The sequence below is a fragment of the Panthera leo genome, chromosome B4 (assembly GCF_018350215.1).
Source record: "Panthera leo isolate Ple1 chromosome B4, P.leo_Ple1_pat1.1, whole genome shotgun sequence".
Classification (NCBI taxonomy): Eukaryota; Metazoa; Chordata; class Mammalia; order Carnivora; family Felidae; genus Panthera; species Panthera leo.
In genome coordinates, this window is record NC_056685.1 from 118,161,475 (window position 1) to 118,184,103 (window position 22,629).

Genomic DNA, 22,629 nt, shown 5'->3' on the forward strand with positions numbered 1-22,629 from the left:
GAATCTTTAGTATATTAGTATTTGGCTTTGATTGGACAAGGAATGAGAATGCTTATTTATTACATCAGTGCTTGTCGTTCACATTCATTCATTCATACATTCCTTCACTTACTAAACATGGGTTGTGTACACAGGACGTATCAGATCCTATGCCTGGCACTGAAGACCCGATGACAAAAAAGACACAGCACTGGCCACAGGGAGCCCACAGTCACAGTCACAAAGAAATCACTGTTTTCTAGTGCTATAAATACAGGGACAACAGCCAGTCGTGGACACTTTTGAGGCAACGGTTATGGGACAGGGCCTTGGCGAAGGAGAGTGGTAGAAAAGGGTAGAGAAAACTAAGTTGATCCTCATATCACATTATTGCAGATATTATCTCCAATTTACAGATGGAAAAAACCCTCCCAAAGTAACTAAATGGGACTTCCAATCTTTCTTCCTTCAAAGAAGATGAAAAGGATTTGATTTGTAACCTAGAGCCCCAGGATTTTAAGTATCTCCTTTTCGATTTTCTTTTCTCTCTAAATCCCTCACACATCATGACAACTTGGAAGTTCTCCCGTTCTAGATGCCTGACTCCCAACTGTTCTACACCTCTGTCCTGTCTCGTGGCCCCCCGACCTCCGGTGATGATGTCCTCCCCGCGTCTTCCTCAAGTCCTTTTATCTCCCAGGCCAATGAGGATGCTGCACCCTCTGCTTCTCCTGTGGGTAGTCAGAGACTCTGGAGGAAAGACAGAAGAGGAAGTTTTCTACACCACCCTTACCCCATCAGGTCCTCCACACAGCATCTGCAAACTCCCAAAGGGTGAAGTTGCTCTCCAACTCTAATACTTTGCTAAGAAGAAGCCTGATTTTTTTCATTAAATTCAACATGTTTTCAGTATATTTGGAACAACTTGTGTGTGTGAATCTACTTTTCAACTGTTAAGTTTTAGAAGTGAGGGCAGCAGGATTTGTTCTGTGGGACAGTGGTGAGATGTTACTTGAAATACTCAACTGGCTCTAGCCCTTCTTACACAAATTGGTGGGTGGAATTCAGAGAGAAAGATAGTAAGAGAAAGGGTTTCCAGCTGGGATAAATGAAAAGACCCTGCAACTTGAAATAAAGGAGGCTAGGGAGGTCACGGTAATCCTGGGCAAACGTGTCATATATATATAATATTGTTCACCCATAAAAAGGAATGAAATCTTGCCATTTGCAGCAACATGATAGATCCAGAGGGTATGATGCTAACTGAAATAAGTCAGTCAGAGAAAGACAAATAAATACCATATGATTTCATTTAGATGTGAAATTTAAGAAACAAAACAAATGAGCAAAGGAAAAAAAGAGAGAGACAAAGCAAGAAACAGATTCTCAACTATAGAGAATAGCCTGCTGGTTATTAATATTAATAACCTGCTGGTTACCAGGGAGGAAGTGTGTGGGTGGATGGGTGAAATAGGTGAAGGGGATTAAAACTTAACTTACCACGATAAGCACCGAGAAATGTATAGAATTGCTGACTCATTATATTGTACACCTGAAATTAACATAACACTGTATGTTAATTATACTTGAATAAAAAAATTTTAGTGAGGCATGCAGATAATAAACAACATATATATTCTTGTATGTGAACAACATGTATACTGTTGTATACATATAGTGTACAATATAATCAAATTATAAAGTACACTAGAAATTGATAAGTACTATAGAAAAAAATTTAAAGGACCATTTTGGAAAAGTGAGATTACTCACCTTGAAGTATGAGGGAGCCTCAGAGAGATTGCCCAGTTAATAAGTGGTAGAGTTCAACCTCTTTTACTACACCATGCTGCCCTAATGAAGACAGATTGTAAAGTTATTATGTATTAATGGTAATATATGAGGGTTTTTAAATTATAATCATGCTTCCAGAATACATATTCAGAAGCTCAGGAGTATACGTTCATAGGAAATTTTCTGCGAAAACCAAATTTCAAATCTGTTCTGACAGTAATTTTAGATTTTCCCCATTTTTAAGTGCATACATTTAATTGCAGAAAGCACAAGTTTTCTTTACTGGGAAAGTATAGGATAAATGAGATACTCAGAAGACCTGAGTTCTAGTCTCAGTTCCTCCATTAATTCCATGTTTGGTCTTAGGCAAATCACTGAGCCTTTGCATCTCAGCCGAGTGTTGAAACAAGGGAGACTTTTGCCCTTAAGAAAAGGTCTACCAAAAATGGCAACAGTCTATGGAAGCTCCTTTAAACTTGAATATTCAATTTAGGAACAAATTACTTACACATATGTTAACCACATGTTTTCTAAAGTTGTCATAAAAATGTCTAGGGAGAGAATTCTGATTTGAACCCCCTGATGGTGCCTACGTGCAGTGGACTGTATTCTGTACTCTGATACAGAGTGACCGTCTTCTTTTTGTCTATTGAGTCTCATTATTTACTGTAAACGTTTATTAATATTACGTCCATTTTGGGGTCAAACAAAAGCAACGAATATTATTACTCTAAACCACAGTGCCTCTCTGATGTTGAACACTTACATCAATGCTCTATGATTACACCGGTGACATGTTTGCCCAGGATTACCGTGACCTCCCTAGCCTCCTTTATTTCAAGTTGCAGGGTCTTTTCATTTATCCCAGCTGGAAACCCTTTCTCTTAACTATCTTTCTCTCTGAATTCCACCCACCAATTTGTGTAAGAAGGGCTAGAGCCAGTTGAGTATTTCAAGTAACATCTCACCACTGTCCCACAGAACAAATCCTGCTGCCCTCCAAGTTAGCTGCTTCCCTATATTTCTCCGAAGCTCTCAAGGTTTTCTTTTTTTCTATCCGAGAATTAGACTTCACAAAAAAACAAAAAACAAAAAAACACCACCCTTAATTTCTTCCCCCCTCATAGTCTCTATCTCTGGACTATGGCCATTCCCTTACTTCTTACCAACTGAATTTCTGGGAATGAGCCTAGCGAAAGGACATCAGGCATCAATGCAGAGGTACAATTGGCTGAATGATGGAGTCCGTCGGGTTCCAACAGAGTCTCTTGAATTTGGTCAGGCTTCAGCCAGCCTCAAGCTTCCCTCCCCATACTGACCCAGCAGGACCCAGGAGTGTTTTCAATATCAGCCCTAATCTCAAGAACCTCACCAAAAAATGGGCATTATTTTCATGTTTCATGTTACAGTCCCAGTGACATCTACACCTCTTGACCCAAACCAAGAAAGCTACTGCACAGGTTCCTTGGGGTTAGAGAGAACAGAGCAAAATTCCTATCCTAGTCCCACTCCTGGCTGATTATACAGAGGGATGAAATCCACCCTGCCTAATAGGGTTGCTACTAGTCACACATGGTTATCAAGCACTTAAAATACGGTTAGTGTCCCCGGGGAACTTAGATTTTAATTTTTATTTGAAAAATTAAATAAGTTAAATTTAAAAACTGAAACTCAATTTGGTTATTGGAAAACTTGTAAGAAACGATTTGGTCTTGTGACTCTGTATTGTCAACTGTTAATTTTATGAAATCTGAATACAGATCAAGTATTTCCAATGAAAATTTAGTGTCCAAATTGAGGTGTGCTGCGAGTATAGAATAAAGCCCAGGTTTCAAGCACTTAGTAACAAAAAATATACAATGGCTCATTAATAATTTTATATTGATTTCCAATTGCAATAATATTTTGAATAAAGTGGGTTAAATGAAATATCTTATTTATACTAATTAAGCGTGTTTCTTTTTAATTTTTTAATTTTTAAAAATATTTATTTATTTTTGAGAGAGAGAGAGAGAGAGAGAGAGAAAGAGACAGAGCATGAGTGGGGGAGGGGCAGAGAGAGGGAGACACAGAATCCAAAGCAGGCTGCAGGCTCTGGGCTCTGAGCTGTCAGCACAGAGCTGATGTGGGACTTGAACTCACAGAGTGCGAAATCATGACCTGAGCTGAGGTCAGATGCTTAACTGACTGAGCCACCCAGACACCCCTGTTTCTTTTTAATTTTTTAATGTGGCCACTAAAAATTTTAAATTCTATTTGCGTCTCACATTATTTCAGTCATCACTGCTCTAGATCAACCTTGGGAGTATGTGGGCGTGGGGGGTGCGGGGAATGCTGTCTAGACCACCATTTTCAGGTTGCTGTTGGGGGAAGTAACTTCTGTTAATCACTTTCTATGTTCCAGGAATTATTCTAGATTCTTTCCATGTGTTATATTGTTTGATAATCATGACAACCCTTTGATGGAGACATAATAGAGGCTTTCAAAGATTAAACATGTGACCCCCTAAAATCACATATGTGGGAAGTAGCAGGCCTAGAGTTAACCAGAGTTATGTCTTAAAACCAATAATATTTATTTATTTATTTATTTATTTATTTATTTATTTTGAGAGAGAGTGCACAAGCGGGGGAGGGGCAGAGAGAGAGGGAGAGAGAGAATCCCAAGCAGGCTCTGCACTGACAGCAGAGAGCCCGATGCAAAGCTCGAACTTATGAACCACAAGATCACGACCTGAGCCAAAGTCGGACATTTAACCGGCTTTGGTTAAATGTCCCAGGTGCCCCACAATAACATTTTAACAAAACTTGCAATGCGCTTTCGTAGTAGCTTTTTGTATCTTTTTTCATTAATCATAAATTTAGTCTTATGTATTGTAATTGTACCTCCCTCCCAGGGAAGAGGTGAGTCTGAACCAAGAGAATGAGTGTGAAATGCTAAAGATAGTGTCTGGTACACGTTAACTACTATTATTTTTCATCTAGGAAAATGGTCTGATTCCACAAGCAAACTATTTCCACTTTATCACGCTGCCTCACATTTGGGGATATTTTTGACACAAATTACCATAAATTTGCATGTATTCTTTTCAGTTCAACATTAAGGTTGTTTGTTCTGTTTTGTTTTGTTTTTGACTTATGAATTGTATCTACTGCTATGTTTTTCCTTAACTTTTCCGGGCATTTCATATGTGTGGCCAGTGCCCCCTCAAATATTAACCCCCAAATTAATCTTCAGTCAAAATCATTCCCCTTTAATGTAGCATATGGAGAATTTAACCTATGCCTTTTATCCCCATTTTCGTACAAAAAGGAACAGCCCAGACATTAATGCTTACTAATTTTTAGCTAAGTTTAGCACAGGTAGGCAGTGGAAAACAAAACAAAACAAAACGAAACCCTCCCGGTGACTTCCAATCCTGTCTTTCAGATAGTATTCTGCTCTGGCTGAAAGAAATAGGTACAAAACATGAGCAATGATAATAGTTCTTATCGCACGGACTCAACCATGGAAACTACGGACGCCCAACACACCCTGCTTTAGAAGCAGCATGTCTCGAAAGCCCTGGTGAAATTGCTAAGGAGCCAAATAGACATTTGATTTGGGTTTTTCTCCTTCTGTCCTTTATGGTCCTTTATAAGTCACTGGTGAATCGATTTCAGGAATATCAATAAGGAAACTTTAGTGGGTAATCTATACCTGAACAGGGGACAGAAAAACAGTCACTAATTCCGGTTAGTTTTATAGTTTACAAAGTGCATTCACCCACATTAGCTTATCTGAGCCCCTCAGCTCACTGGAAGAATGTGTGTCAAACTGTACATCTGCTGTTATGTTCAATTCGTTCCTTTGCCACTGCCTCCCACTAGAATGTAAACCCCATGACAGCAGGAATCAGTTTTCCGTTTCGTTCATGGCTGTGTCCCCGACACGTTAGCCCACTGCCTGGTCATCCAGAAAGTGCGCAATAAATAACTGACTGAATGAGTTGTGTAGATGATCTAGAGAAACAAAGAGGCAGTACAAGCCCACAGTGGAATTGCAAACCACAGGCAAAGGGAACGCTGGACTCTGTTCACCATCCTCTTGCCAGAAGCTGTTTTCCCACAAATGATGAACAGATTTCTTTTACGTATGACATGTGTTCAGTTGTCCCCTATTCTTTGAGTGTGGCTTTTCAAATGTATAAAAATGAGGTTCCTGAGAAAATATCCGAATATCCAAATATCCAAAGCAAATATCACAGCGAGTGGGTCAGTCTGAGCCAATTAGAGTTGACAGGTGAGGAACCTAATTGTGAGGCCCCATGTCTAGGCACTCGGGGTGTGGTTCAATGTCCCTTTTGTGGTGCAGTGAAAATGTCACACAATTGGAAAAACACATTAGAGCCAGTATATGTCCAACTCCACGCTGAACTAGTGCCAAAGCTGAACATTTGCATTCAGCTTTAAAAAAAAAAAAGGAGAAGAAAAGAGGTTCAGAATGGCTGTCTAGACCTTGGTCCCACACAGCGCTGAATACAACACTTTCAGGGTGCGTATAGGCACTGCCTTGCTGTGAGAGCCAGGAAGGACTTATACAAAAGGAAGGTTAAACCCCAGGAAGCAAGGAAAGGGACGAACATCTAATTTCCTTTGATTCGGTGTGATGCTAAATAAAACCCAGCAAGAACCAGAGTGCTCAGGACCACACTGACAGCAGGGGTGGGGAGTGGGGAGAGAATCCAACATTTATAAACATACATCTTTCAGAAACCAAAACAAGTTTTGTTCTTTAACACTCTGCGGTCAGGACATTGAAATGTTCAGTTCCTATTTATTTACCCATTCTTCCATTTATTTAACAAATACAAACCCTGTGTCTTGCATGCATGGGGCTGGATACAGGATGATAGGTAACTGAGCCACGTTTCCCCTTCTCGAGGAGCTTCACTCTATTACATGGGAGAGACAGCCACAAACAAATAATAGGATTGTAAGACAATTTTTTATATGTAATTCTAAAAGCTCAGTTTCCTAGGGCGGCTATAACAAATGACCACAAACTTGCTGTCTTAAAACAACAGAAATTCATTTTCTCACAGTTCTGGAGGTTAGAAGTCTGAAATCAAGGTTTCAGCAGGGACCTACTTTTTCCAAAGGCTCTAGGGGAGAATGCCTGCTTGCCTCTTCCAGGGTCTGGGGGTTCACGTTGTTCCTTGGCTGGTGGCTTCCTAACTCCAATCTCTGCCTCCCTCTTCAAATGGGTCTCTCTTCTGTGTGTCTTGTATAGGGACACTTGTCATTGGATTTAGTGCCTACCCAGATAAAGCAGGTTGATCTCACTTCAAGATTCTTAACTGAATGACATCGGCAAAGACTCTTTTATCCAAACAAGGCCACATTTCCAAGTTCCAGGATGTGGACAGTTTCCAGGAAGGGGGCCACCATTCTACCCACTACAGATAGCATATGTGAATAATGAGGATATTATCCGGAAGACCTACCTAGAGGTGGTAACACTCAGGTTGCAGCTGAAATGTTATACAGAAGATGTAGGAGTTCTATAGGCTAAATGGGAGCAGTAGGCTCTCATTGCAACAGAAGGGATAGAGGAGTGAAAGTATAAAGACATAATGGATGAGTATGAAACAACAAGCAGCTCAGTGTGTCTGGAGGGTAATGTGAATAGAGAAGAGAAGCAAAGACAAGACTGGAGGCTGAAGCAGTGGCCCAACCGTGGAGGACTCATAAGCTACACCATGGAGCCTTGAGCTGTTGATTAGCAGCTCTTAGCTGGTATGCCCTGGCACCTTGGGCGCTTGCCAGCTTTTCAAATGTTGGTTTAATGTTGGAATGGCTACACTCCAGCCGTATTGAACTTCCAACTCTTCAGACCGGACACACTCACTTTCACCTCTGGGTCTTGCTACTCAATTTTTCTCCAGCAGAAATGTTGAGTATTACTATTTTCATTTTATAAAGAAGATTCTCATTTTATTTATTTATTTATTTTTAATTTGCATCCAGTTAGTTAGCATATAGTGCAATGATGATTTCAGGAGTAGAATCCAGTGATTCATCCCCTGCATATAACACCGTGTGCTCATCCCAACAAGTGTCCTCCTTAGTTCCTCTTGCCCATTTAGCCTATCCCCCACCAAAACCCCTCCAGCAACTCAGTTCATTCTCTGTATTAAGAGTCTCTTATCTTTTGCCCCCTCCCTGTTTTTATATTATTTTTTCTTCCCTTCCCTTATGTTCATCTGTTTTGTATCTTAAGTTCTTCATATGAGTGAAGTCATATGATATTTCTCTTTCTCTGACTGACTAATTTTGCTTACCATAATACACTATAGTTCCATCCACATAGTTGCAAATGGCAAGATCTCAATCTTTTTGATTGCCGAGTAATACTCCATTGTGTATATATACCACATCTTCTTTATCTATCCATCCATTGATGGACATTTGGGCTCTTTCCATACTTTGGCTATTGTCATTAATGCTGCTATAAACATGGGGTACATGTGTCCCTTCAAAACAGCACACATGTATCCTTTGGATAAATACCTAGTAGTGCAATTGCTGGGTCATAGGGTAGTTCTATTTTTAATTTTTTGAGGAACCTCCATACTGTTTTCCAGAGTGGCTGCACCAGTTTGCATTCCCATAAACAGCACTAGAGGATTCCTCTTTCTCCGTATGCTTGCCAACATCTGTTGTTGCCTGAGTTGTTAATTTTAGCCATTCTGACAGGTGTGAGGTGGTATCTCATTGTAGTTTTGATTTTTATTTCCCTGATAATGAGTCATGTTGAGCATTTTTTCATGTGTCGGTTGGCCATCTGGATGTCTTCTTTGGAGAAGTGTCTATTCATGTCTTTGGCCCATTTCTTCACTGGATTATTTGTTTTCTGGGTGTTGAATTTGGTAAGTTCTTTATAGATTTTGGATACTAACCCTTTATCTGACATATCATTTGCAAATATCTTCAATTCTGTTGGTTGCCTTTTAGTTTTGCTCATTGTTTCCTTCACCGTGCAGAAGCTTTTTATCTTGATGAAGTCCCAATAGTTCATTTTTGCTTTTGTTTCCCTTGCCTCCGGAGACGTGTTGAGTAAAAAGTTGCTGCAGCTGAGGTCAAAGAGGTTTTTGCCTGCTTTCTCCTCTAGGATTTTGATGGCTTCCTATCTTATGTTTAGGTATTTCATCCATTTTGATTTTATTTTTGTATATGGAATAAGAAAATGGTCCAGATTCTTTTTTTTTTTTTTTTTTTGCATGCTGCTGTCCAGTTTTCCCAATACCATTTGCTGAAGAGATTGCCTTTATTCCATTGAATATTCTTTCCTGCTTTGTCAAAGATTATTTGGCCATACGTTTGTGGGTCCATTTCTGGGTTCTCTATTCTCCATTGATCTAAGTGTCTGTTTTTGTGCCAGTACCATACTGTCTTGATGATTACAGCTTTGTAATACATCCTGAAGTCCAGAATTATGATGCCTACAGTTTTGGTTTTCTTTTTTAGGATTGCTATGGCTATTTGGGGTCTTTTCTGGTTCCATACAAATTTTGGGATTATTTGTTCTAGCTCTGTGAAGAATGCTGGTGTTATTTTGATAGGGATTGCATTGAATGTGTAGATTTCCTTGGGTAGTAGGAGATTCTCATTTTATAAGGAAAATGAATGGACATGGAATCAAGACACAACTCCAGATGTTCTGCCTCCAAAATCACTTATTTGTCCCAGATACTACATTGATTGTTAATCCCAAATAAAACATTCCAAGGATAAATGGTAGATTTTATACCTGCATGCTATATTTGAAAACAGCAAAAAAGTAGTAAACACTCAAATAATAGTGACTTGAACAAGAAGTGGTTATTTCTCTCTCAAGTAAATGAGGTTAGTTGCACAGGGCTAGCACGGTGACTATACTGTCTAAAATCTCTGGAACCAAGCTCTTCCCACTCCCTGGAGTATGGTCCTGTCCTCACAATATAAGGTGGCTGCTAGAAATCCTGCCATCAGATCTCTGTTCCAAGCATAAGAGTGGATTAAAGGATAAAACAACAGTGGAAAAAAGGCACCAACCAGTTGATATTTAAGGCAAGTTTTTGAAAGCTAACCCCTGACACTTCTGTGTCAATAATGGGCAAGAATGCCCACTTTTCCCTACCTCTCTTGCCTATAGTAGCAGGAGTCAGGAGGAAGTTTTGTGTGTTCCAGATGACTCTGCTCCTGCCCTCCCCATACCACCAAACACTGCTAGAGGCAGAAGTAGAGACGGGGCCCCAGAACTCTGTGTCCTTAGCTAAACCGCGCTCTGCCCTTTTCTCTGCATGCAGAGCCTCACCAGCACTGTCTGTCCTGTCGTCATCTCAGTGTGCGCGTTGCCCTGTTTACATCAGTCACAAAAACCCCTGACTCCCAGACTAGACTTCACCCCCAGGTGTCTCATTCCCACTCAACTTTATGAACAGTGAGGCAACTCCCATCTCTTCTTCTATGTTCTATCCTCCTATTTTGCTTCATTTTTCTACATAACACTTATCACCTGGAATAATATATTTTTAACTTCTCTATTTCCTCCTGGTAGGTAGATTATAAACTCAATTTGGGGGTTGGGAGGGCAGGGATTACTGGAAATTTGTTTATTTTATTTACCACTATATCCCTAGATCCCAGACTCCAGTAGGTGCTGAATAAGTATTTGTTGACTGACTGACTGAATGAATGAATCTTTTTGGTCAGGACCTATACACATGGCAAGACCTACAAAGGAAGCTGGGAAATGTCTTTTTGCAAGTGATCACATGTCTCACTAAAAATTGGGAAGAGGGAAGTATAGATATTGTAGGATAATCAACACCCTCTAGCACAGAGGTCACCTACTAAGTGATTTCATGTAAACCTTACAAATATGTTTATCTTCACTAAAATAAAACTATAATGACAGTATGCAACAATCCACCTGAAAGACAGGATGGAGATATGTGACTTAGAAGTTTTGGTGCCTGAAAGCCCTGTCTGGAGAAAGAAAAATAAGTATACACATATGCCATGAGACTTTACAGAGCATATGAGCAAAGTGATGCTCAAGGAAATGAAGTAGCTTATTCTGGAAACAAAATCCATTAGGTGTCAAAATGAGTGCCCAAATTTTTGGTTTTGTGCTCTCCCAGGTATGCCATTACCATGAAGTCTTGTCATACTGTTGGGTTATTGTTGATTTTCCATAGACAGAGACAGGCAGGGAGGGCCAGATGAATATATATGTGGTCAGAAAATCCATATCCTTCAGACAGAGCTAAAGGGTAAGAGGTGAAGACAGCTCAGGAGAAATGAGAAACCAAGGAATGCTGAATTTGTGAACTGATATGTTTTTGGCAAAAAGACTTTTAAGATATTCAATCATGATTGTTGGAGTCTAGCTAGTTCTAGATGTCTTTCTGTTAACCCAGTAACTTATTTGCTGTATTATTTACTTACCGAATATTGCATATGTGCATTCAAATGTAACCTTTTCAAGTGGAATCAGAGGTAAATTTCCAAGTTCATTTGTATTAGATTGTCCTATATATTGACGAAAATGAATTAAAGTTGAAAAAAAGTCATCTTTTTCTTTTTCCCAGCTCCTCTTATAAGATTTAAATGTTGTTCAATTTTGACAATTTTGCTCGTGATGTGTAAGGCTGAGCCAGACTCCGTTTTCTCCTCTTCAGATGTTGAGTCTGAAGAAGTGCTGACAAGCAAGAGTTTAAAAAAAAAAAAAAAAAGGCTGGCACATTTTTGGCAAGCCATTTGACATGTGGGCCCATTATTATTTTAGAAAGCAAGATGGCTCCTTGTGGCAGACAATTCTCTGTACCCCCCTCCCACTGCATACTTAGAAGACCATCACGTTGCCCAAGGTCTGGAAGCCAACTAATGAGAAAAAGAAAATGAGTCCTTAAAACTGCTTGTGTCTTCATGCTGTGGTTGTAAATAGGAAGGGAGGGGGAGGGACTTTCCAACACAGGCATCTGATCCCACCTCATCAAGGAAGCAGGACTTGAATGCACCGCCATAGCGCTGCATTCCCCCCCAACCCCACCCTCACCCGCCAGAGTCCCTACTCCACAACACTGCAATTCCCCCATTGTTAGTTTTTACCTTCCTGCCTTCACCTGCTGTCTGTGAGATAGAAACCCTTTCTGTCTTTTCACCTAGACATCTCCAAAACTTCTATATTGCCTGGGGCATAACTGATACTCAATAAATATTATCGACTTTAAACAATTTAGCTATCACAGCTTACAGGGAAGGTATGTGTCTAAGTAAGTGGGAGCATACAGAGGGTTAAGAAAAAAACTAATTAGCATAGAGGAAAAGCATTACATAAACAAAATGAAATTTGAATATCTGTCCACTGAAAGTTTGGTCTTCATGATCAGTTTATAAACTAATTTTTCTTTCATTTTCAATGCACAGATACATTTCTTTAGCACGCAAACAACATAAGGGAATCTAAACACCTTACACTATTGTCATTAATGATGGCATTGATTTGGGTCACTGTCATTCTAAGCTTCACATGAGACAGAATGAAGCATAAGTTGGTTGTCATAGAAATTAAGAAATGATTCAGATTCTTAAAGAAGCTTGATTGGAGTTTGGAAGTGACTTACAATTCAATGTATTTTTAGTTGATGTTGAAGCCAAAATCAAAATTAAATCTTCTGTCAGTTAATTAAGTGTGTAGAAGAGTTTCCAATTAGATTTCATCAAAAGAATTACTGTGATGGAATAATGGTATCCTATTCAACATGCTTCCTTCAAATTTCTTCCACATACCTCCATCCTACTCTAGATTTTCTAACCCTCCAATCAAAGAGACAAAAAAAGGGGGGAAAGAAAAGAAAACATCTTCTCTAAATCCTTCAAATAATGTGGGTTCATCCCAACTGTCAGTGTTAGGATTCTGAAATTCTAAGTGAAGTGACATGAAAGGTGAGCAACTTAGCATTTATATTTCTATGCATATATACATTATGAAGATATATATTTCCATAAGTATCGTGCTAAGGGAGGAAAATGTCAAAAAGATCTTACGAAAACCTTAGAAATATTTTTACCTTCACTGAAATGAAACTATAAAGGAGGCACCCTTTATGAAGAGACTATCCTGAGATTTTAAACATATGAGGTGTATAATTACAGTCACTCTGCTTTCAGTTTATATTTACAATTTCTTCTTCACTAAATACTTCTCAGGGTAGTAATGGCTAATATCTATTAAGCTTTTACTATGCTGTGGGCACCATATTAAGTGTTTATATGTACATTGTGGCATTTAATTGTCTCAACAACCCCAGGGATAGATACAATTATGATCTTTATTTTATCCACACAGAAATTCAGCACAGAGGGATTAAGTGATTTGCCAAGCAACTGGCAAACTCTTATCTCAAACTCCAAAACCATCAACAACAACTCCTTTAGTTTTAAGTACGCTTGCAAACTATGGCCTGGTTGCAGGTAATATGCATAAAAAAGACCTTTTGTCTCTTTTCAGTAACCACTCAAATTTATGACTTCAAGGATGGTTCTGGCCAGACCCTGAATCCACCTCTGTCACTTTCCCCCATTTTTATCCTTGCCCCGGGTAATAGTTCTGAAGGTCAATTTTATCTACTCGTAACTTTGGGTGAAAAAAACCTCAGTTCCTTCTCTACCATCTATTTTGCTTCCGTTTCCCATCTCCACTAGAAAAAGTATTCCCAAAGGAAAGAGTCATAACATCTATACACAAGAGCAAGAAGGAAGAATTCTCTCAAATGTCCAAAAGTATTCTGAGAGCCGGTGGGATCAGAGAAGATAAAATCTGGGGATCTAAGTTGTACACTGAGTGACTGCATGTGGCCTTCATAAAAAAGAAGCCTATATGAACTTATGCTAGTTCCTATTTTGAATTAAGTGACATTTTGAATTAAGTGACCTTTTGAAGTCTGTGGACTGGGAAAATAAACAAATGCATACATACATACAGGGGAAACTAGGTGGCTCAGTCGGTTAAGCATCTGACTTCGGCTCAGGTCATGATCTCACGGCTCATCAGTTCAAACCCCATGTTAGGCTCTCTGCTGACAGCTCAGAGCCTGGAGCCTGATTCAGATTCTGTGTCTTCCTCTCTTGTTGCCCCTCCCCCACTCATGCTCTCTCTCTCTCTCTCTCTCTCTCTCTCTCTCTCTCTCTCTCAAAAATAAATAAACATTAAAAAAAGAATACAGAGTTTATCACTCAATTATACACACACACACACACACACACACACACACACACACATGATTTACATGTGTTCCAACAACCCTCGCTATCTGCCTTGGAACAGTTGTGAGTTTTCGAAAGGACATGAGAAAATGCTGGTAGGGCTAGTGTACAAGAAATCAACAATGGTGGTATGAAAAAGGCATCTTATTGTCTGGAGATCATAAGTTCTCTTCCACTGCATCTTTCTTCCAATGAATTAAGAAAAAAGTGACTGAATGTCAGATTCTCAGGAGCGAGAAAAAAGAAGGCTTCAAACTAAAATGTCCAATCCCTGTGCTGTGATAAGTTACTTCTGGCAGGTTGACATCACTGATTGATCATGGCTCCAGAACCACCTCCTTTCTTGCCTGGAAACTTAACCTTCAGATTTTGGTAGCAATGAAGATTGACTTTGTGCTTCTCAAAGCACAGACAGAGTAATTCAAAAAGGAGAATTACAGATCTTATCTCATTATGCTAGTAAAAAAACTGATTTAGAAACCTGTTTGCAGAGAGAAGTTTTAACCATATTATGGTCCAAAATTAGATGCTCCCTTTGAGACTGGATGAAATTTGATCCCTTTGTCAATGACAGTAGAGGGTTCATTGCCACATGATAGAAGCTTGTGTGTGGTAGGTGATTCCTCAAAATTCCTCAGCAGTTATAAAGCAAACAAAATCAACCCTAGGAAACCTGATTGTGAGGAAACTCAAGAACCTTGCACTGTGTATGCCTCTGCCTTCAACAGAGAGCCTGGCTTGACCATTCCAGGCATATACAGCTCTTCCAATGCCTCTGATAAGATTGCTTCCTGCAGAGTGCAGTTCAAGATCCTCCCTTGTGGTAGGGCCACAGAAGGCTTCCAAAGGCCACCTAATCAACCACACTGACATTCAGTGGGGCCACTCATTTATCTTGCTGCACTTTAAGCCCAATTTTTGTGTGTCCTAACCATGGAAAACAACTCACTTTTTTTCTGTTTTATAAACCCCCTGACCAGAAAGAAATTCTGAAAGTAGCTTTCATTGTCTTTGTTTTGTTTTGTTTTGTTTTGTTTTGTTTCAGGCTGAATAATCCTAAATTTTGTATGCTTTCTTCTTGCTGGCCGTGCTTTCCATCTCATAATTCATCCTATGATTAACTGTAGCTTTCTAAGATCCTTCTAAAGTTTCGGTTGGGCCTAACCAAAGAAAAGTGTGATGAATGTGTGTCAACAATGAATATTAAGTGTTGTTTGCCAGAAGGCTCTCTATCTAACTGAACTGCCTAGTCCTGGAGCTCCTTAAATCACTAAAGTTATTCATTACTCTTGTCTCTAAAACCATCCTGTGCTGAAGTGCATAAGGTAATTGGAAAGAAGGAGAGTGCTGTTCACAGGGATCTGGGTGGCAGATTAATTTGGGGGGTTAACCGGCTAATTGCATGGTATAAGAGGTGGTGACACGGTGCAGTGTAAAGAACACGCGACCGAGAGTCACGGGCAGGGTGCAGAATTTTCCCCACCCTTGCCACTCACCAGTTGGGTGACCTGGGGCATGTGCCCAAGCTTTGGATCTTTTATCTGCTTCAAGAAGATACTGCAGAGATGACATTTATGATTCTACTCATGTCTGAAACTTGGAATTCAGTAACTTAATGTTAAGCAGAGCTCTATGAGGATATAATACAAAGTATATTTCCAAGGTGACAAGGTTGATGAAGTCCTCAGTAGAGAGTGCTGTATCTAAAGGGGCTGCCACAGAGGAGAGTTGTGAACATCTGGGTATAGAGTGTGGGTTTTGGATGCCTGGAAACTGGGCGGGGGCGGGGGAGGGAGGGTGAGAGTGGGCTCCCATTCTGTTGAGAGCCTCAGCCAGCGTGAGAGATAATGTCTGAACTCTTCTGTCCTTCCTTACATAAGCCCAGCCGTGCTGAAATAGATCTCAATGATACTGGGGACATTCAGTGTTTACCTCGTATATACCTTTGAGGAAAATCTTATTTGTCAAAGACAAAATCATCTCCTCCTCTAGAGTTGCCAAGATGATAAATATCCTGGCAGAAAGGTTGATGACTATCAAGTTCTATAGTAAACCCAAGAGACAACTGGGATTTATCTTTTCCTTCATTTCAAAACAACTATCTCCAAAGAACTCAGCCACCATGGAGTTTTGACTTTCTCCAGTGCTTTTGTCCATGGCATCAAGAAGTGATAGAGGAGTTTCAAATGAAGCAAAGACAAAAATGCCCTTGAACCTTCTATCCAATGAGTTGGTATTCCTTTAGTAATTGAAATCAATATAGCACAGTGGTTAGGAGCTCATTCTGGACTCAGCTGAATCTGGTTTGCACTTCTCTCATTTAATAGGAGTAGGACCTCGATGGAGGCTGAGGTCTTTAAGCTTCTGTTTCTCCTCATCTGCCAAATGGAGATAATAACAACAGCTATCTCATAGGGTTATCTAGCTCATGTAAATTAATAATAAAAAGTTCTTAGCCCAATGCCTGGCATGAGTGCTCGAAAAATGGACATCATCATCATTATCAATTTTATCTTCCAGGAGGCAAAAGTGATAACATTGTGGTTCTAAAGTGTTCAAAACTCACATTCAGAGAAAAGAAGTGCACTCTTATAATATGCTTCCCATTTCTGGCAGCTGAACACGGGATTGGAAAGTGAGCTGGAATGTGTCAGATACGAATCTCACAAAAATAGGTAGAGCACTGCCTCAAGCTAGTTTCCCAAGCCAGGCCAGTGTCTGATATTAAAGTTTCCCTGCAGTCGTATTGAAGTATTATTACTATATATTGCTTTGAAAACAGAAGCTGAGACTTGTGTCCTCAAAGTATCTTTTAGGCTGTCCTCATTGGTCCACCCAAGCTTCTCATTTTCTAGTGGAATCATGGTTTTGATCATTGTGAGACAAAAGACTGAGAATAGATAGATGACCAATCGGCTTGTGTGCCGATTCCCTAGTTTGATTTCAATTTTAATAAACACCAATGGGAGGAAAAAAACACAAATTTCTCTGTGGTTATGAATCCAGTCCTCTATGGATGAAGTCACTGTTATTATAAAGACTGATAGAAAATGTGAACAATATAATATTTGATAACATCAAGCCAAAAAAAATGTTAAATGCTTTATGTAGTGGAGATTAGTGATTGGGTGTAATATTGTGTTGCTGAGTAAGAGACAAACGTATAAAAACTAAACATGGGCTTTTTTGCTCTTACTACAGTTTTTCTCTCTGTCAATTCAAAATTCTTGTTTTTATTTTTTATTAGTTTATTTTATGGACCTAAACAAGTTCAAGCTGCAAAAATGACATCTGTGTTTGTACAAGACAACAGACATCATTTGAATTTATTAATATGAAGCATTTTACACCTAGAAAAGACTCAAATAACCAATGTAGTAAGCAGATGGGAAAATATAATAAATAATCTGTCTTTCAATGACATTTATATCTTTTACTCATTCAGCAATGGCAGACAAAATAGGCAAATGGACTTTTTTATAGGCATAGTCTAGGAAAGCTTCTTTAAAGCTGCTTTTGTCAGAAGCTTATTTTTATTATATCGGATTGAGTATCTAATCAAGTGATCTGCATTTTATAATGCAAAAGTTTGAAGCCATTTTAGGGGGAAAAATACCTAATTTACAAGGGTGCTCAAATGTAAATAAAAGCCAAAAGTGTTTTCTGAAATGGAGAACATTTTAGTGAAAGTACTTCAACCTAAGACATTTAAATCTAAATTTTGCTTTCAGATGTACTTGTTCTAATATACAAAGCAAAAGATCGAAGAGCAGAAAACTAAACAGGTTTGGAGTTTTTAGCCTGCAGGAGAGAAAAAAATCAAGGAAAATTAAATTTAAAATCTGCCATTTTAGAAAGAGTTTTGACTAAGAATAGAAATGTATTTTTCTGTGTCCTCATTTACTTAAAAACATTTTTTAACATAAAGTCTCCATGAAAATTACCATCGGGAGGTCTTCAGTTGGGTAGAAGTCACCATTTACTGTTGACAAGAGTTTTTAAACATGGACGAAAGGGTTTGCCTTTTGTGAGATCTTTTGAAATATGACAGAGTGTTTTTTCCAGGTTGACTAGAGTTGCCCAGGTGTTATTGCCTTCAAATCCATTCCTACCCTCTTCAGATTCTTCTAGCTCAATTTGCTACGTTGGCAAGGTGTGTTATATTCCTCCAAAAATGTGATTTCTGCTATCTGGTTTTCAATTAATTAAAAAGGAGGCCATTACACTGAGGTGGCTCTCACGCTAGGATGGCTGATGGAAACAATCCAAAACCCAAGCCTGTAAACGCCTCAAGGTTATAAAATCGAAACCTAAGAACAACCAATCATAAATAGCCAACGAGGCTTTAAGTCATAGCCAATGACATAATTTCCTTGCTTTTCTTCTGCACCTTTTCTGTTTAAGTCTTGCTCCCTAGCTCCTGTCTATGGGGTACCACTAACCACCCCCAGGTTGGTGTTGCCCGATTCCAATAAATTTTTGCTTGTATAAACTCTTAAAAATGTTAATATGCTTCAGTTTATATTTTAACAGTGTTTAGGGAAGGATTCGTTAGAGATTAATTCCTCTTCATTTTTATGTCCACCATGGTCAGAGAGCAAAAGTTAGCTATCCTGCTTATACCTTTCAAAGCTAATTGAAATTTGTCACAATCAAATAAGCCTTGGGAAGTAGTTGCATTTCTGGATGCTTCTCATTGTACTTATTTATTTATTTGTATTCTTTTCGATGCATCTTTTATTGCTTATTGCTGTATTTATTTTTTAATGCTTTTTTATTTTTGAGAGAGAGAGACAGAGCACGAGCAGGGGAGGGGGAGAGAGAGAGAAGTGGGCTCCAGGCCCTGAGCTGTTAGCACAGAGCCCGACACGGGGCTCAAACTTCTAAGCTGTGAGATCATGACCTAAGCCAAAGTCAGACACTCAACCAGTTGAGTCACCCAGGCACCTCTGTTTTCAAGGTAGGATAAGGTTCTTTCATTATTAATTCCAAAAATGAAATGTCCTATAGTTAGTTCTGCTTTTAAATTCATTTTGATCTTAAAATGAAAGTCATCTTTTCAAAACCTGCCCCTTTATAGGTAGGCGGTAGAGTTTTAGGTGAGTAGCAAAGTAAGTTATCCCCTTAAGCAAAGCTTTCTGCATAGGTGGGCAGGGGTGGGGTGGGGGGTAGGCTTTTAGACTTAATGGACCTTGTGTTGAACAATATTCTTTCTTACTAAAAATCTCAAAGTAGCAAGTCTGAACCATGTTGAGTGAGTTACATTTGCAGTGGAGGAGAGTACAGAGAAAGCGATTAAACAATGAGGGAGATTCCATTTGAAAGATAATCCTAAGTACAAAAGAGGTAAATTCATATTCATCTTTTTGATTCAAGTAGTTATTTTCCACTGAATGAATGACTGCCACGTTTAAGAACAAACCAGTGGTCTAATTGATTATATTTTCTAAAATTTGCCTGATTTTGGTGAGTGTCTTAATCTATTCAGGCTGCAGTAACAAAATACCATCAACTGGGTGGTTTAAGCAAAACAGAGAAATTTTCTTCACATTTTGGAGGCTGGAAATCCTAGATCAGGGCATCAGTATGCTTGGGTTCTGGTGAGAACCCTCTTCCTGGCCTGCAGATAGCTGCCTTCTGGATGTGTGCTCACTTGGCCTTTTCTTGATGAATGTCTGAGGGGAGAAAGAAGTGGGGGGATAAACTCTCATGTTTTTTCTTATAAGGGCACTAATCATATCATGAGGGGTCCACCCTTGTGAACTTCTCCAACCCTCATTACCTCCCAAAGGCCCCCGTCTCGAAATCCCATTACATTGAGGATTAGGACTTCCAATCTATAAATTGGGTGGAGAGGGAAACAGAGATATTCAGTCCCTAACAGACAGTCAAACTAGAGCTTAACTAAACTGTGCATGACACTCAGTAAAACTCGTGTCTATGCACATCTTCCCTTTGTACTCCCAGATTCAGAAATCCTTCAGAAACCCACGTTCTCCATCCCCAAAGCTGCATCTCCACTGGCCCCTCTCATCCACACATGCATCCGTGCAGAAGACTCCAGCTCTCTTCCCTTCCTGTCTTACCCATCAAACTGCTAGTTGTCACCCTAGAGGTCAAAAAAGGGGCGCAGTGTGCATGATCAGAAGAGGTAATGTCCTGCATGCTGCATCATTTTAGGAAGGTATGCCTCTTCTTATTCTTGTACATCTCTACCACCTGTCTTGTATATCTCTGATCTACACTCTCTAGCTTATCACAGACAAGAATCCTCACTGTTCCTAAAGCCTTAGCAGCTTGAGAACTTGATTATAGTTTACATGGATAAAGTGCCTTGTGACTTGAGATGCTTTCATAAACACCAATTTGGAGGATCTTCACTTTTATAAGGTGAAGAGACTAACATTACACAGGTTGACCCTTGCCTGAGGACCCGAGTTTAAGTGGTAGATTCAGGACCCAGCCCAAGCCCTCTGCACCACGGACCCAGGCCCTCCCAGGATGTCAGTTATCCATTACACAACGCTACCACAATCTCTGCAGTTACAGTACAATAAACTCTCTCTTGTCCAATTATTCTCAGATGCTCTTTTAAATCTAAAAACTAGTAAATTTTAACAACTGAAATTATATAAAGGGATGCATATGTGTATTTTTCGAAGGATGGACAACACAAAGTATTCTTTTGACCTCCTACCACAAGCTTCTTTCATCTTGCTCATTCTATCCAGCTGCCCCACAAGGAGGGAACGTTTATTTTTTGAGCTCCTCATAGGGTCCAGCATTGAGCTGTACCCCACATGAGAATCACAGGGTATTGTTTAAGGAACTCACTCTGAAACTGAACAAAACAAACTTTGATCCTAAACCTGATTGCACCGTTTAGCCATAAAACCTTGAGGCTATTCATTTGCCTTTCTAAGGCTCAGCTTCCCCATCTGTTACGCTAGAATAAAAGCAATAGCGAGGAAGATTGTGGATATTACATAAGAGAACTCATGTAAAGCACTCCACACACTATCTGCCATGTGGCAAACATTGCCTATTGTCCATTATTACGATTGCCATTTATTGTTCAAAGACAAACAAGACATAGTTCTTACTTCAGAAGCCTCACGATGTAATACGGAAATGAAAGAGGCTTAAATAATGCCAGGATAGACAGATTCCAGAAAAACAGGGAGACCTAGATTTTCCTCTCACAGCTCTCTTCCTACTAACTCCCAAATGTCTTAACTCTCTTGACCTAAGACTTAGTAAAATCCTGGCTGATTTAATCCTCAGTATTTTTTTCCTTGAGAAATAAAAATTCCAATGCATGAAAGTATGTCTGCAGAAATGGCAAGCATATGGAGTAAAAACTCAAAGCAAAAAAAAAAAAAAAAAAGTATAACAGTTTAGAACTCCAGCTTGATGTAATGTTGCAATTCACAGCCTTGTCAGTCTGTTTTATAACACCATTGCTCAAATTTGTGACAAAGTCCCAGCCCCAGAATCCTAGAATGAAGAAATTTGGCATGGGGTAGACTTGTTTACATTTTCTTCTTCTGAATATTTTCATTTAGAAGTTGGTGTTTCTTGGGGTGCCTGGGTGGCTCAGTCAGTTAAGCATCTGACTTTAGCTCAGGTCATGATCTCATAGTTCATGGCTTCAAGCCCTGCATCGGGCTCTGTGCTGACAGCTCAGAGCCTGGAACCTGCTTCAGATTCTGTGTCTCCCTCTCTCTGCCCCTCCCCAGCTCGCACTCTGTCTCTCTCTCCCAAAAATAAGTAAACATTAAAAAAAATTTTTTTTTTAATTTGGTGTTTCTGGTTTAGACACCCTTGGTTACAAACAGGGAGATAAAAATATCAAATATCAAGGCAAAGTGGGACAGAAGTCAAATTGGGTCTGAGATGATCTCCTCAAGCCCCTTCTACCTCCCTTTCTCTATCAGAGATGGTCACTAACACAGATGTAAAGTGAGGACAACTGGTGTACAGGCGGAGCACTTTTCTTTAGTCATCAAGTACTTCTCATGGGCCAGGGACTACTTCAGGTAATTCACAATTAATGAATATAGTTCATTAACCCTCATAACAACCCTATGAAGTGGATGCCTTTATTATTCTCAATTTACAGATGCAGAAACTGACACACAAAGAAATTAAGCAATTTACCCTAGGGCAGAAAGACAGGAAAAGATGGACCTTGGATTATAAACCCAGGTATAAACCCAGGTAGGCTCCATAGTTTAACTGCTTTGCTAATATTTATGCTGGGTTTTTTTTGCTAAGAAATGCTGTTTTTTGCTAGGAAATGCTGGTCTTCCACTTTGTGACCACATGCCATTTGCGAAAGTGGTGATGGAGGTACAGACGTTGACCGTGCATGTGATTTAAGCCTCTTTGGGGCCACCTGGCTTACAGAATTTAAAAACGCTAATGTTCCACCTTAAGAATTAAACTTAATTCTTGCACACTGGTTTCTAAGGATTAAGCCTCTTCTACCAGGATGATGATAGGTTTATATATTTAAATTTTGCAAAAACATAAATTCTAATGAAATAGGTGGTCCTCATT

At 39.4% G+C, this 22,629-nt stretch overlaps 1 long non-coding RNA gene across 10 annotated transcripts in view; it reads right to left on the reverse strand.

Annotated features, from left to right (window-relative positions):
* Positions 1 to 211: 211 nt before the first annotated feature.
* Positions 212 to 22,629, reverse strand: part of LOC122223715 — a 102,089-nt gene continuing 79,671 nt past the window's right edge. For 8 of the 10 annotated variants that reach the window (XR_006204424.1, XR_006204419.1, XR_006204421.1 and 5 more), the window contains 4 exons: positions 6,629 to 6,707; positions 1,753 to 1,833; positions 1,480 to 1,531; positions 212 to 729 (listed from right to left, as the gene is read on the reverse strand). This is a non-coding gene — a long non-coding RNA (uncharacterized LOC122223715). Of the gene's footprint in view, positions 730 to 1,479; positions 1,532 to 1,752; positions 1,834 to 6,628; positions 6,708 to 19,616; positions 19,743 to 22,629 lie in introns of all 10 variants that reach the window. The other 2 variants (XR_006204423.1, XR_006204420.1) reach the window with 1 other exon arrangement.